The following is a 16,737-nucleotide window of genomic DNA, read 5'->3' as shown; positions in this document are numbered from 1 at the left end:
GAGCTCTCAGCTACCTCTCCAGCACCATGCCCTGCATGCCACCATGCTCCCAGCCATGATGATAATAGACTAATCTCTGAAGCTGTAAACTGGCCCCAATTAAATGCTTTATTTTGTAAGAGTTTCTGTGGTTATGGTGTCTGTTCACAGAAATAAGACACTAAGACACAGGTTCTCATATAACTCATGCAAGTCTTGAACTGACTAAGTTTCCAGGGGATCACTTTGTATGCTTAATCCTCCTACCTGTGCCTCCCAAGTGTTGGCATTACTGGCAGGCATCACCTGTGCGCAGCTACAAGTAAAATTTGCACACAAATTCAGATATTGATTGTCAGGGAACCTAAACATGCAGGGCGGATTAAAGATCACCCACTGCTACCTGAAAAGGCCTGGAGAAATAAAAGATCCTGTGTTTCTCCCAGGTTCTTCATTCTCAAACAACATTTCTCAATCTGCTTCTCCCATGGGGGAAAGAGTGCCTGTGGCAATGGGGCTTAAAGGTTTCTAAATGACCTTTGCTAATGGGACGGGTCAATCCACTGCCTGGCCTTAACTTACATCTGGCCTGGTTACTCCTCAGATTCTAGGCTTGGCTGTTCTCCCAGCTCTTTCCCCACCATTATCACTTCTTACGCTTTATCCTCTTACCACAGGCTCAAAATTAGGACCCGTGTACCTGCCTCCCACACACTGAAGGAACTTGGACACACTTCCCGGGGCTAAATCAGGAGATCACCATTTCTTCATATCCTACAGAGAAATGGACAGTACTTCAGATCTGAGCCTACAGGTCTTGATGGCCTTCTTTTAAGGATACTTTTCACTGTCCCTCCTTTATTGGCCTCTGCTTGCCCAGGACGAAGGGATTTCTTGGTACACAAGGCAAAGCAAACTGGCCAGTTGCTGTCCCACTCCTCCCAAAACTTCAGGGCCAGCACGCATTCCCTCTTCCAAGCCCGCCCCTGCATGTGCCAGGGCCAGGCCTTCTCAGTACTCTTGTCTAAGGTGAAGAGTGATGTTCTAATGATTTCGTTTAGGATTTCAGCTATACAGGGTCTAGAGTTCATTACTGCTTGTAGGCAATGAATTTCTTGAGGGAAAGCTCTGGGTCTCAGTCTTTTTCTATTTTTATTTTATTTATTTTTGCTTCTGAGTCACAGAGAGGATTCAGTGACTAAATGAAACATCTGACCAGTGTCCACGTCCTCAGACCTCGCCTTCCGCTTGACACAGGCTGCTGAGCCCTTCCTGTCTCCATGTTTTAATGGGGGCCATACAGCCGCAGGCACACACTTGGCCAACTTGCCTGAGAAGCCTGAGCCCACAGAAGACTAAGTACTTGAATGTCAGACAACTGTCTTGATGCTCAGGCAGCAGGTCCCTTACCTCCTGCTGAGGCCTAGAAAAGAGTCCTAAAAATAATCCAAAACCTGTGCTTTCCAGCATTTACAAGATGGGTATTTGGATAAGTTGTTTTCTGAGAGAAGGCTTCTCAAATTGTACAAGTTTGGGTCCCACAAACCTTCATCCTTTCCTCCCTTATTTAGTTCTTAGACATCCCTGCTTCCCTAAGGCCTGAACTCCCTCTGCTGCACCATGGGGTGATGCTCCACAGTCTGCCATGCACCCTCCAGGGGAGCAGAACCCACTCCTCACCATCTGAAGCCCCTCCGCTCTAACACCAGGAGAGGCTGAGCCTATCTGCCCTGGCTTCAGGGTGGGCGACTCCATGAGCAGGAGAGTCCCTGAAGTGAGCCCCTGCCCAGTCCTCACCTCCAGTCCACTGAAGTTCATTCCCCTCTCCCTGCAGCAATGAAGTCAGAAGAAATTAAAATGAAGTACCTCAAACTTGCAGTCTGGGGATTTTTGAGATCTAGAACCAAAAGAATCAAAATCAAAAGGAGTATTAGAATTTTGTTTGTTTGTTTGTTTCGAGACAGGGTTTCTCTGTAGCTTTGGAGCCTGTCCTGGAACTAGCTCTTGTAGACCAGGCTGGCCTCGAACTCACAGAGATCTGCCTGCTTCTGCCTCCCGAGTGCTGGGATTAAAGGTATGTGCCACCACTGCCTGACTGAGTATTAGAAATTTTAAGATGAGATAATACCAGAAAACTCACACTAGAGAAAGTGACTTTGTAAATCAAATAAAATAGGAGAAACTTGGTTCCATGGTTTTTGGTAACCAAGGCTGAGAACTTGCCATGCTGTACCCATAGGAGAAAGGACGTATGGGCTCAAGGTGCCCTTTGCTCGTGGATAGCAGGTCAGCCTGCTTGCTAGCCTCTTCCTTCTCCTCCTCCTCTATTTCTTCTTCTTCTTCTTCTTCTTCTTCTTCTTCTTCTTCTTCTTCTTCTTCTTCTTCTTCTTCTTCTTCTTCTTCTTCTTCTTCTCCTCCTCCTCCTCCTCCTCCTCCTCCTCCTCCTCCTCCTCTTCTTCCTCTTCCTCTTCCTCCTCCTCTTCCCTCCTCCTCCTCCTCTTCCTCCCTTTTTTTTTGTGACAGTGCCTGACTGTGTACTTCAGCCTAACCTCAAACTCACAACCCACTTGCTTCAGCCTCCTGAGAGCAAGGGTTACAGGTGTTGACCTTGACCTAGAGGCCACTGCCTCATTAACTTCACCACCTGAAGGCTTTAACCTTTATCTAGCCTGGGTACTGCTTCTCAGCTTCCAGACGTGGCCTTTGTCCTGTCTCTTTCCTCACGGCTGTCACCTCTTATACTCTAGCCTCTTTCAGCAGACCCTGGGTGACAGCTCCGTGTACCAAACTTCCACAGTGCTCCAGACATGCGGACAGAGTCCCTGGCACTGGCTCAGACAGACAGTCCCAGCACTGCAATGGAGCTTCCTGTGTGACTCCGCAAGTCCCCCAGAACCCAGCAGTGACCCATCACTTTGCTCCCGTAGGGAAATCTACCGTCCCCACACAATGGCACAGCCCGTAAGTGACTGGAGCAGGATTTCTCCCTGCTCAATAATTCTTTGGGCATCCTGAAACCTCCTCTCTTTCCAGAGATAAGATTAGGGCTTGGCCTGACACCAGATAAGATTGTATAAAAGCCAACAGTGGGGCTGGCTTTGTATCTAAAGCCAGCTTCTCAGCCTCAAGGGACACTTAAATGGCCACAAGCTTTCAGCCTGGCCGAACCCTGACCAACCCTGTGGAAATTTTGGTCTTCTTGTAGTTGAGCTTTGGGGAGACTTCAAAAGGGTCACCATCTGATCCAAGGGAAACCAAAGTCACGGGGGCACACCTGGGCACACCTGCCCCGTGTATCTGCCCATCTCCAGGGCCCTGAGAAGCATCCAGGGTCAGAAACATGAGCAGGTTCATTCCTCAGCTCTCCAGTTCTTCCCTTCTGAAGTGTATTAAGTGATAGGAAATCCTTTCATCCACTGACTTATCTATATCAAGTCGTGGGAAGGAAGAAGCCACATAATGAACTGGTTTCTGAACTGGCTTCTGAAGCTTATGACCCCCAGGGGCAGGTACGTCATCACAAAGACCTTTGCTTGAGAGAAGCACCTGCCTCTTGCTGTCCTTGTTAATATTCAGGCGTCTGCACTGGCCTGCCCTTAGGGTCCTGACAGAAATGTTAGTATTCAGGCATAGTCCCTGTTTCCTTCAATTTGCTGTGTTGCCAAGCATGACCTTGAACTCCTGGCTTTCCTGATCCCCCTCAAGAGTTAGGACTCTAGGCATGGACCACCACACTACCACAGCAGCAGTAGACTCCCTCTTGTGTTCTAATTTACTTATTTCCTGAGAGAGAGGCATGCACATACCACTGCACGTGTGGAGGTCAAGGAAGAGCTGCTGGGAATTGGTTCTCTCGTCCTACTATGTGGGCCTCAGTGGTTGAACTCAGGTTGGCTTTGGTGGCAAACACCTTTCCCTATTGAACCATCTCTCCAGCCAAATACAGTCTTCTTTTTTTTATTTTTTATTTTTTTATTTTTTGGTTTTTCGAGACAGGGTTTCTCTGTAGCTTTGGAGCCTGTCTTGGAACTAGCTCTTGTAGACCAGGCTGGCCTTGAACTCACAGAGATCTGCCTGCCTCTGCCTCCCGAGTGCTGGAATTAAAGGCTGCACCACCACTGCCTGGCCAGTCTTCTTAAATGCGGAATAGTAATGAGAATTTCAAAATTATGCTTGGGAAACAACAAAATCACCAACACAAAACCTAACAACATGAAAACCGTAGCTGTAATGGTGGAACTTTTGATTACAGCGTGAGAGCCAAAGCCAGAATGAGGACAAATGTTTGGGTGGCTCAAGTTCACCATTCTTCACAGAGCCACAGGGCCCAGGAACCACTCCAAGTAGCTTCAGAACAAAACGCTGGCCTGTGAGCTGATTTAGGTTCTAAACAATCCAAGTCGGTGCACTGGTTCCTCAACCTGGACTCTGAGAACCTTATTAGGCTGCTGTGTCTGATATGCTGATATGTATTTTCTTTTGGTTTATCTGAGACAGAGCTTTTGTTTTGTTTCTTTTTGGTTTTTCGAGACAGGGTTTCTCTGTGGCTTTGGAGCCTGTCCTGGAACTAGCTCTGTAGACCAGGCTGGTCTTGAACTCACAGAGATCCGCCTGCCTCTGCCTCCCGAGTGCTGGGATTAAAGGCGTGCGCCACCATTACCCGGTTCTGTTTTGTTTCTTTTTGTTTTGTTTTGTTTTGTTTTGTTTTTGAGACAGAGTTTTTCTGTGTTGCCTTGGCTGTCCTGGAACTCACTCTGTTGACCAGGCTGGCCTTGAACTCAGAGATTTGCCTGCCTCTGCCTCCCAAGTGCTGGGGTTAAAGGCATGGACCACCACTACCTGACTTCAGGCTGGCTTTGAACTCACAGAGATCTACCTGTCTCTACCTCCTAAGTGTTGGGAATATGGGTGTGTAAGCTATTACACCTGCCGAATGTTTTCTTTCTTAACATTTGTAAATTCTATAATCTTCACTTAAAAAAATCTTCCTTCTTTAGATACATTATGATTCCTCTCAAGTTGGGTTCCTTTTTTTTTTTGGTTTTTCGAGACAGGGTTTCTCTGTGGTTTTGGAGCCTGTCCTGGAACTAGCTCTTGTAGACCAGGCTGGTCTCGAACTCACAGAGATCCGCCTGCCTCTGCCTCCCGAGTGCTGGGATTAAAGGCGTGCGCCACCACGCCCGGCTCAAGTTGTGTTCCTTAAACCCAACCTGCTAAAATGGTAGTTTGAATGAGACCGGCTCCCATAGGCTCATAGGTTTGAATACTTGGTTCCAGTTGGTGGAACTGTTTAGGAAGGATTAGGAGGTGTGGCCTTGTTGGAGGAGCTGTGTCACTGGGGGGTGGGGCTTTGAGGTTTCAAAAGCCCACACCACCCTCTCTGAGCCTCATGTGTGTGGATCAGATGTGAGCTCGTTACTGCTCGAGCACCATGCCTGCCTCCTGCTGCGCTCCCACTCTTTCTAGCACGATGTTAAAAAAACTGAAAATTTGGGGGGACTGGGTTGCTTTTCCTTTTTGTCTTTTGAGTTTTGGATATTTCAGAATTTATTTCACCAGATGTTCAGTTGTAGAATGTCCTTAGCATAATGCCCTGGTTTTGATTTTGGGAAGGGCCATGCAGTGCACATGTGTAGACTTCTGTGTTAGACTGTCGGTCAGGCTGATAGTAATGTTACTAAACACCCTGACTCAAAGACTAGAGTGTTGGTCAGGTTGATAGTAATGTAACTAAACACTCTGACTCAAAGACTAGACTGTAGGTCAGGTTGATAGTAATGTTACTAAACACCCTGACTCAAAGACTAGACTGTGGGTCAGGCTGATAGTAATGTTACTAAACACCCTGACTCAAAGCATCTTGGGAGGAAGAATTTATTTTATCTCACAGCTTAGAAGTCAGTCCATCATCATCCAGGGAATTCAGGGCAGGAACCTGGAGGCAGGAACTGAAGCAGAGGCCTGCTTACTGGCTTGTTCGTCTTGCCTTAAACACCTAGAACACCAGCCAGGGACTAGTTGCAGCCACAGTGGACTGGAACTCTCCAACATGAACCATAAATCAAGAGGAGACAGCCATGAACATAATCAGTTAACAACAGAGCCTCTTATGCTTGAATGTGCCTTTTAATGTCTGGTAGACTGGGGGACATGAGTGGATCTAAAGCAGACAGGAAACGAAGGGCCGTGTGAGCCTCATTCTCTGGAAGCGTCCACTGCTCTGCTGTCACCTGCCTCCTGCTCCTTCCACCTCCCGCTGTAGACTTAGAACAGTGACTCTCAGGGGCCTCTGGGCTGCTGTAAGGTTTCTGGATTGAGTAGTTACTGGGCTCTGTCTCTCCAGTGTTCATGTGGCCCATGTGGGACTATCCAGCCCTGAATCATGAAATAAAAGCATAATTTTACATCTTTTACCTATATGGATGTTTTGCGATGTCTCGTGTAAGCCCAGGTTAGCTTCTGGTTCAAACCTACTTTATAGCCAATAATGATCTTGAACTTCTGATCCCCTCACCCAGATGGCTCTAGCTTGTGTCAAGTTGGCAGAAAACTGAGCAGTTAGCACAGGTGCCTAGCAGGTACACTGTGGAGAGCTGCTCCTCAGACCCCTGCCGGGACACGGCTAGCTGCGCTGCCTACTTTGCCCCATGCTAGCCACAGCTCTGCTTCTCAGGGTGTGGTGCTAGCAGGAGCGTGGAGTCCTTCGTGGTGCCTGTCAGTGACATCTCCTGATCCACGGTTCCTGCTGTGACTTTTGTTGTTAGCCAGTGTCTTGAGATACTCTACGTCACATAAATGCACTGTCACTTCATCAAACTTCCACCTAGTGGTTTTAACATCCACTCACAACTCTTGGCCTCACCAGTGAGGACAGCTGCCAGGTGAGCTTTCATTCCATTCTTCCTGCTCCACCTGGTAGCTGCCCGTCTGTGTCAAAGAAAGCGCCCCCAAGTTCTGTCTGTCTCTCTACGTTATAGCCTCTCAGATTACCAAGACCCTCGGATCACAACTCATGGCGTCCTTATTCTGATACTAACACACATGCTGCTTTGACCCTTTTGTTTTCTCTATGACATTTTTATTTTATAAGCATTTCTTGATGTAGTAATAAGAGCGGCGGGGCTGCATCCCCAGCACCCAGCTGCCCACATGACTAGCTTATGCCCCGAAATAATTACACAGAAACTATATTCTTTTAAACACTGCCTGGCCCATTAGTTCCAGCTTCTTATTGGCTAGCTCTTACATATTGATCTAACCCATTTCTAATATTCTGTGTAGCACCACGAGCTGGCTTACCAGGAAAGATCTTAACCTGCGTCTGTCTAGAGTGGGAGAATCATGGCAACTCCTGACTCGGCTTCTTTCTCCCAGCATTCTGTTCTGTCTACTCCGCCTATCTAAATTCTACCCCATTAGAGGCCAAGCAGTTTCTTTATTAATTAACCAATGAAAGCAACAGATAGAAAGATGACCCTCCTCCATCATCTTGATCTGGAAACATCTCCATTCCTCTACCTGAGTCCTGGGAGCGGCCATTTCTTCAGGAAACCTTTGAGAAGAAAAGAAAGGAAGGAAGGAAGGAGGGAGGGAGGGAGAAAGGAACGAAGGAGGGAGAAAGGAAGGAAGACTCAAGTCATCACAGCAGGCAGTGAGTGTCCTTACTTGCTGAGCCATCCCTCTGGACCCATTTAAAGATTTTAATTTTATTAGTGTGTCTGTCTGTGTGAGTGGATGCCATGTGTGTTTGGATGTGTGCTGAGGTCACAAAAGGGAGTTGGAGCTAGAGTTACAGGAAGTTGTGATCCTTCTGACAGGGGTGCTGGGCACTGAACCCAGGTCCTCTAGAAAAACAGCAAGCACTCTTAACCCTTTGCCATGTCTCCGGCCCAACCTGTTTCTAAAGGCACAGTTTATACTGATATTTCTGGTTTTGATTCCTTGAACGAAAGTCTAAGTTTTTCTTTTCCCATGTATCTGTAACCCCCTTCTTTGCCAATGAGAAGTCTCGCTCCTGTGATTCAGGTGTATTTGCTAATTCAATTGATCTTAGAATACAAACAGATTACTTTCACAACTGCTGCTCCGTGTTTGTCTACTAGCTAGAGGTCAATGCTTATCTTCGCTGATGGCAGAGGGCCAAATTTCTCTGCAGTTCTCTCCCACTGAAAAGGTGGTTGCATTATTCATTTGAAATATGACTTACCATGAGCTGTTTAGCTCAGTCGGTTAGAGCCCGGTGCTGAAATATGATTTAGGGAGTCACGTAGGTGGTACATATCAGTAATGTCATCGCTTGAGAGGCTGAGGCCAGAGGATCAGTGCAGCTGTGAGATCAGCTGGTCCATGTAGCAAGGTCTAGGCCGGCTAAGGCTTCATAAGAGACCCTATCAAAAAAGAAATCAAAATCAAAGCAAAAAAAGAATTTTAGATTTCTTTCTGCTTGTATTTCATCTTAGCTTATTGGTTTCATTCACTTTCATAATATGTAAACATTTACATCTTTTAGAAAAGCATAATTACATACAAAGGTGTGCTCAGAGAGCACAGTTCTTCCTGTTCTCTTCTGCCTGTTCTTTCCTCACCATTCCATTACCCCGGGCAATCTCTCTCCTACTCATTCCTTTCTCTCCTTCCCTTCCTTTTTTTTCTTTTTTGAAAGCTACATCTTCAGCCTATCACAAACTATATTTGCGATGTTTTATCTTATTTATTTATTTATTTATTAATTTTCTGTGACAGGGTCCCTCTATGCAGCCCTGGCTGTCCTGGAACTCACTATGTAGACCAGGTTAGCCTTGAATTCACAGAGCCCTGCTTGCTTCTGCCTCCTGCCGTTACATTTATTTATTTATTTATTTATTTATTTATTTATTTTTCCTTTGTGTGTGTGTATTGTATGTGTGTATGTATGTGTGTATATATGTATGTGTGTATATATGTATGTGTGTTCTATATTGTAATGTGAAAGAGGCAACCTGTAGATGCTGGTTCTCTTCTTACACTAGGAATTGAACTCAGGTCACCTGCTGAGACTACTCTTTGGCCATTGTGGTAGTTTGAATGTAATTGGCCACCACAAGCCCATAGAGAGTGGTACTATTAGGTGCAGGTTTATTGGAGTGGGTATAGCCTTGTTGGAGGAAGTGTGTCACTGTGGGGGTGGGTTTCTGGGTTTTCTATGCTCAAGAAACTGCCCAGTGTCTCAGTCAATTTTCTGTTGCCTACAAGATGTAGGACTCTCAGCTCTTCCTCCAGTACCACATCTGCCTGCATGCTGCCATGCTCCCCACCATGATAATAGGCTGAACCTCTGAAACTGTACGTGAGCTCTCTAAATTTAATATGTTCTTTCAGTGAGTTGCTGTGGTCAGGGTGTCTCTTCACAGCAATAAAAATTCTAAGACAGAAGTTGGTACGGTGGACTGGGTATTGCTATAGTAGGCTTGACCGTGCTTTTGTTTGGAGTGATATGGACTTTGGAAGTTTGGGTCAGGAAAGCAGCTTATTGGGTCATCCTAGTAGGAGCGTGGAAGACAGTGGTGCTGAGTGTGATCTGATGAACTGTGGAACCGGACTCTAGAGGTTTCAGAGAAGAATCTTAATATGTGACTTAGACATCATTCTTGTGGTATTTTGGTAAAGAAAGTGGTTTTTTGCCCTTGTCTGAACTGTCTGCCTGAGGCTAATGTGAAGAGGTTTAGATTAAGTCTATTGGCAGAAGAAATCTCCAAACAGTCTTGTGTGGACTCTGTTGTGTAGATATGAGTGGCAACTCTAATAAAGATTTTTAGGGAAAAGGAGCAAACTGAGCAGGGTAAATCACAAAATATAAATTTTGAGGAGAAAAAGAGTTCCAAAAAGTGGAATGGAGCTAAATCCTGTGTTCCAGGAGATAAACAGATTAAGAAATGGAATAAAGGGTGTGGAGACCTCAGGCCAAGATTTCACCCAGCTAAGTTTCCAATTTGTGGAAAGAAACTAAAGAAAATCTCAGAGCCGGGTGTGGTGGGACACACCTTTAATCCCAGCACTGGGAAGGCAGAGGCTGGTGGATCTTTGAATTAGGGGCCAGCCTGGTCTACATCCCCAGCTCAATTTCTATCTGTTTTTCTTTCTGATGACTCTGCATCATTCTTCCATTGAGTGTTTTTTCTTTGCTTCTCTTGTTTAGTTATTTTGAGCACAATAATTTCAAAATTTCTCACATTTTTTTCCTCTGGTGCTCAGGGTATAAATGTTTCCAGTTGATAGTTCTCACCCTCTGCACAATGTTTCTTTCTGTTTTGTCATTTTTGTTGGAATTGTGTGTCTGTGTATGTCTGTGTGTGTCTGTGTGTGTCTGTGTTTGTGTGAGTCTGTGTGTATCTGTCTATATGTGTCTGTGTGAGTCTGTGTGTGTCTGTGCCCGTGTGTGTCTGTGTGAATCTGTGTGTGTCTGTGTGAATCTGTGTGTGTCTGTGTGAATCTGTGTGTGTCTGTGTGTGTTTGTGTGTGTCTCACAGAACCTGTGTGAAGATACAGAGACTATCTAGAAAAGAGCCCATTGGTTCTCTCCTTCCACTGTGCTGTTTCCAGGGATCAGCTCAGGTCCCTGGGCCGAGCTGCCACTGCTTTCCTCGCTGAGCCCTCTCTCTGGCCTGGTTTCATCATGTTTTGTTTACACTGTTTCCTTCCTGGGGTTCTCCATAGAAATTGTTCACATTGCCGGTCATATAACCATCTATGTACAAATTTCTGTTTGCTCCTCAAGGATTCCACAGCTTCAGGGGAGTTTCTGTGTTGACTTCTCAGCTCAAGGGTCTCACCAGAGTGAATGTTTAAATTCAGACCCTGTACTCGTTGGTGGGGAACCTGGGGCCTAGCAGTCCCTAAGCATCGGGGACAGCTGCGGCTACTGGATCAGCTTCCTGCACTTCCATCTAGTCAGCCACCAAGGAGACAAGTCCCAACGGACTTGGGCCTGGCAGGAAGTGTCACATGCCTGTCACATTCATTGCAGTTGTTCCTGAGGACTGCACTGGGCATAGATGCCAGGCACAGAGGCTGGGCACAGAGGCTGGGCACAGATGCTGGGCACAGAGGCTGGACATAGAGGCTGGGCACAGAGGCTGGGCATAGAGGCTGGGCACAGAGGCTGGGCATAAAGGCTGGGCACAGATGCTGGACATAGAGGCCGGGCACAGATGCTGGGCACAGATGCTGGGCACAAAGGCTGGGCATAGAGGCTGGGCACAGATGCTGGGCATAGATCCCAGGCACAGAGGCTGGGCATAGATGCTAGGCACAGATATTGGGCACAGAGGCTGGGCACAGATGCTGGACATAGAGGCTGGGCACAGAGGCTGGACATAGATGCCGGGCATCGAGGCTGGGCACAGATGCTGGGCACAAAGGCTAGACACAGATGCTGGGCATAGATGCCGGGCACAGATGCTGGGCACAGATGTTGGGCACAGATGCTGGGCACAAAGGCTGGGCATAGAGGCTGGGCACAGATGCTGGGCATAGATCCCGGGCACAGAGGCTGGGTACAGATGCTAGGCACAGATGCTGGGCACAGAGGCTGGTGCAATAGCCTAGAAACACTGAGCCTAGAAAGCTCATGTTGCTTAGTCTAGCCTCAACTTCTCCACTGACATGATCCCCCTGCCTCAGCCTCTTAAGAACTAGAACTACAAATACCTGTCTGACAAAGCCCAAATCTGGTCCTTTGGGTTGTGAGCCTAGCTAGTCTTTGTGCCATCTCTCTGGCTCCAAACCCAAATTTCTCAAAGAAGTTTCTGGCAAAAGTATCTTATCTTTGCCTGGAGGAAGATGTTACCTTGTTTCTCATTGAGAAACATGCGCCCTCTCACCCAGATGGGAACTGCGCCTCCGACTTCCTAGGCTATCTGCTGAACAAGTATACTTATAAAGAAAGTCTGAGGTAAAAATCACTGGAAGGCCTGGGGGAGCACCCCAGAAAATTGTCTCCAGTGGGGAGATGACATTTTCCATTCACACCTTCAGCTGGCCACTCGGGGCCTCAGAACGTGTCTTTCTTGATATCATGCACGTGTGTGTGTGTGTGTAAACCACTGTCTTCTAGTTGCCTGTGTATGTATGAATATATGTGTGTTTAATTTTTCTTTACCCCTTTAAATTTTTTATCACGTTTATTTCTTTATTCTGCCTGTCTCTGTATTGGTATGCAAGGCCGAAATTACACCATGATGCGCATGTGGACGTCAGAACACAGCTTTTAGATGTCAGTTCTCTCCTTCCATCTTGTGAGTCCCAGGAATCAAACTCATGTCACCAGACTTGGTGGCAACCGTCTTTACCCACTGAACCACCCTACCCGGCTCCTGGTTGCTGTTGTTAAACATTAACCAACCTCTCTTTCTCCTCTTCCCTTCCTCCCTCCCCCTTCCTCCCTTCCTTCCTTTTAATATGGCTTTCCTGACAAATTTGATTATTCTTGCTGTGATCTCATGCCCTTTCAAAAACATCTGTAACTATGTCAGCTTGAACCCTAGTAAGCTTATATAGCCAATGCTGTCCCTCTTGAGGCCAGGGACTCAGCCCACCATCATTGTATCACCACTGTCAGCCACAGCTGCGGTGAAATAAATGTTTGCTGATGAGATCAGGAAGGAAGGAACACACTAAGTTTAAACCATTTTACAGCCATTCCTGTTTCAGACCTACCCAGCAAGTTCTTAATTGACCTGGGGTTTGGGGGCCTGGCTCAGTGGTAGCACACTCGCCTCGCATGGGCATGGGCAAAGCCCATGGTTCGATCCTCAGCACTAAAATTAAACAAGACAAAGGAGCGAGTGCCCAGATTGATTTTTTTATAATCCACATTTGGGCTTATCAGATACCTAAGTAGATCATCTTGAACTTTTCCCAGGCCGATTATCAAGCGTTAAATGAAGTCCGTGTGCTCTGATTACTGAGCTTGCATGTTGCAGTAAGACAGAAGTCCCTCTCGGCATCTCTGGTTTCTTATCTCAGAAGCGGCTCATCATGTACTCTTCCCTTAAGGCGCAAGCCGGACATTGTGGCTCATTTCTGTAATCCCCGCAGTAAACCTGAATGGCTACTGTGAGGTTAAGACTCAGACTCCAAAATGAGACACTGGGTTTCGTCCATTTGTTTTAAAGATCTCTTAAAAAACAAAACAAAACAAAACTGAGATGGCTCAGAGGGTAATGGTGCTGCCCAGGCTGGCAACCTGGGTTCAATTGCTGGACTCTGTGTGGTGGAAGGAGAGAACTGGGAGCCCCAAGTTATCCTCAGAACTCCACACCCCCCCCCCAAGATACATCTGGAAATGTAATTAATAACCGAAATAGGCTGTGGATGCAGAGTTGCCTAGCATGCATGAGGCACTGGGTGTGAGCACCAGCCCCAGCCCCAGCCCCAGCCCCGCAAGACGGCACACACCTGTAATCTCAGAATTTAGGAGCTGGAGGCGGGACGGTCAGAAGTGCAGGGTCATTCTTAGCCATATAGTAAGCTGACACCAGACTCCTAGGGATACGTGGGACTCTGCCCAAGAGAGAAAACTGTGAGGGTGAAGTCTTGTCACTCTTTTACTGACTAAATAAAGTTAAGCCTGTTTTTATGTCTTGTATCCTTTAAAGGTTAATTTTGAGTTGATTGTGCCTTAATCTTGGCACTCGAGAGGCATAGCTAGGTGATCTCTGAGTTTGAGGCCAGCCGGGTCATGTGATGAGACCTTGTCTTGTAACTGACTTAGTGATGTATCTATTAGAATTTCCCACTTAGACAAATGAATTCCTGGCTGGGCCAAATCCATTGGTGTTTGCTGAGGTAGTTTCCATGCTCCCCTGGTCCTTGGGCATTTACAAATTTGGAATACACATGACTCATTAAGCCTTTATCTAATGTTCATTATGGTTTTTCATGGTTGTTGATATAGTTGCTGATGTAGCTAGAGAAACTGTCTAGTTAGGAGTTATGCCCTCCTCATCTGTTAAAAAAGTTGCTACAATTCGGTTCTTTGTGGTTTAGTTGACTTTTAACAAATTATTTTGAAAGATGAATAGAATTTAATTGAGGAGGTTCACTGTGTCCCCATTGTATTTAACATCTCCCACGACCATGGGCTTAGCTCTGGTGACCGGATTTTAAGACTTAAATTTCAGTTTAACCTGATGCCTTGTAATCAGAGCATCCAGTTCTCTCTCTCATTTAAAAAAAAAAAAAAATCTGTCACCAAAAAAAAAAAATCATTATTTTCTTTAGAGATCGTGTGCCTTTTATGTTTGTTTTTCAATAAAGTGGTCTTTTTTGCAGGCACTTCTTTTGCTATCAAAAAAAAAAATAAGGCTCAAAATTTTAGTGTTTTTCAGATTGACAATTCGTATTCTCGTTAGACATTCTTATTTTCTGTCAGGCCAGAAAGAGACAGCCAGAGGGACAGGTGTCTTCATAGGGCATAGACAGAATCTCCCTGTCCATCCAAGAATGGCACACTGCAAGCTAAGGCTGAAAGGGACGAAGTTCCTGGTCACAGAATCCAGACCTCGGCAGGGATGGGAAGACAGCACATAGTAGTGAGCATGGAGAACTGGCATGCAGGCTGGAAGATAGAAGTTGAATATTTCACAAGCATTTGCACAACACAGAAAGAGCATCCATGTTTACATTAACAATGGGGAGAGATACGACTATGAAAACTATGGAGTCCACTTCCCTCTGTCTACATTAGTGCAAGCCACTGTGGCAACTGGATCACTGCACAGTGGCAGCTGGATCACTGCACTATGGCATCTGAGTCACTGCACTATGGTGGCTGGATCACTGCGCTATGGCAGCTGGGTCACTGCATTGTAGCACCTGGATCACTGCACTATATTAGCTAGATCACTGCACTGTGGCAGCTGGATCACTGCACTGTGGCAGCTGGATCACTGCACTGTGGCACCTGGATCACTGCACTATGGCATCTGAGTCACTGCACTATGGTGGCTGGATCACTGTGCTATGGCAGCTGGATCACTGCATTGTAGCACCTGGATCACTGTACTATGTTAGTTAGAACACTTCACTGTGGCAGCTGGATCACAGCACTGTGGTGGCTGGATCACTGCACTATATTAGCTAGATCACTGCACTGTGGCAGCTGGATCACTGCACTATGGCGGGATTACTGCACTGTGGTGGCTGGATCACTGGACTACTTCCAGGTCAACTACATTTTTATTTGCTTCATCTAACAGAGTGATACCTTCAATCAGTTTATATGTGTGTGTGTGTGTGTATGTGTGCATGTGCAGGACAGAGAATACATTTTGGTAGTCAGTTCTCTCCTTCTGCCATGGACCTGGGGATCATCAGAGTGGCCCGAGACAGGAGGGAGGGAAATCATGGAATACTGCAATGGTTCAAATATGAGAGTAAGCTGGCCTGCATTAAGGTTTCAGGATGAGGGGACAGGGCAGGTACAGGTCTTGGGTCTGGTGAGCAGAATCAAAGAGGACTTGAGATGAGTATTATTTGCTGCTGGTCAGTATAGAAACATCACATGATGGATGACATTTCAGGTTGAGAGAGAGAGAGAGAGAGAGAGAGAGAAGAGAGAGAGAGAGAGAGAGAGAGAGAGAGAGAGAGAGAGAGAGAGAGAGAGAGAGAGTTCACTAGTTCACTAGTTCACTTAATGGCCCTAAGGAAGTGTAATTGGGAAAACACCAATAACTGCAGAGACACTGAGATTCTTCTGGTGACTCATGAGAGTGTGTGCGTGTCTGAAAAGGCTGATTTGACAGTAGTGGACTGCAGCTTTAAAAACCAAGGGAGCCTGGGGGGCGGGGGTCTCACTGGCTAGAGAGTGGGAGTTTGGATCCTCATGCAAATGCCAGGTGGGCTTGGCTGCTGCCTGCCATCCCAGGCTGGAAGGTGAGCACAGGGGTAAAGCTGATTAGTGAGACCGGCCACAGTGGGCTCTGTTTGATTGAGACCCTGCTTGATTGAACAGGGTAGGAGAGCAAAGCTGGCATCAAGCTCCTGGCATTACTCTCAGGTCTCCACATGTATACACACACACACACACACACGTGCTTATGCGCTTCAAACATACATGTCCACATACATAGACCCTCTCATACACACATGAAAAATGAAATATGAATAGGGACAAGGCATGGTGGTACCACATATAATCCCAGCGTTTGGGAGATGAACAGAACAGGGCCAGAAGGTCAAGGTCATCCTCGTTTATCTAGAGTTTGAGGGAAGCTTGGGTGTACAAGATCTGTCTCAGCAATGACAAAATAAGCAAAAAAGAAACTTACGTCTGTGGCAGGATCAGCCTGTCTACTGTTGAATTCATTTCTTTAAGACTTATCAATTATATTTTATGCATATGAGTGTTTTGCCTGCATATTTGTATGTGCACCCCATTTTGTTCTCCTTCAAATTCATGGTCCCTTTTAAAAGTGTTGTTGCACACATATAGATGTGTGTGCATGTGTGTATCCCTAAGAAATAAGTATAACCCATGCAGCCTGTATGTACATGGCTTCAGGGCTGATCACTGGTGTTGGATAACCAATTTATGTGCTCTTCCCTGGGGAAGACTTTTCCCCGTTCCCAGAATTCCTTACTTTCTTGCTGTTGTTTGCCTAGAGCTAAGGCTTCGTGCGCTTTCCCGTCCATGTGTGCACGTCTGTTGGTGTCATCCTTGCTCAGACAGCTATGTTGGGGAGACTTCATGGTGTAGCTTCTGACTCTTCTGTGACCTGG

This window comes from Chionomys nivalis, chromosome 4 (genome assembly GCF_950005125.1).
Source record: "Chionomys nivalis chromosome 4, mChiNiv1.1, whole genome shotgun sequence".
Taxonomy (NCBI): Eukaryota; Metazoa; Chordata; class Mammalia; order Rodentia; family Cricetidae; genus Chionomys; species Chionomys nivalis.
Note: the sequence above shows the minus strand (reverse complement) of the source record.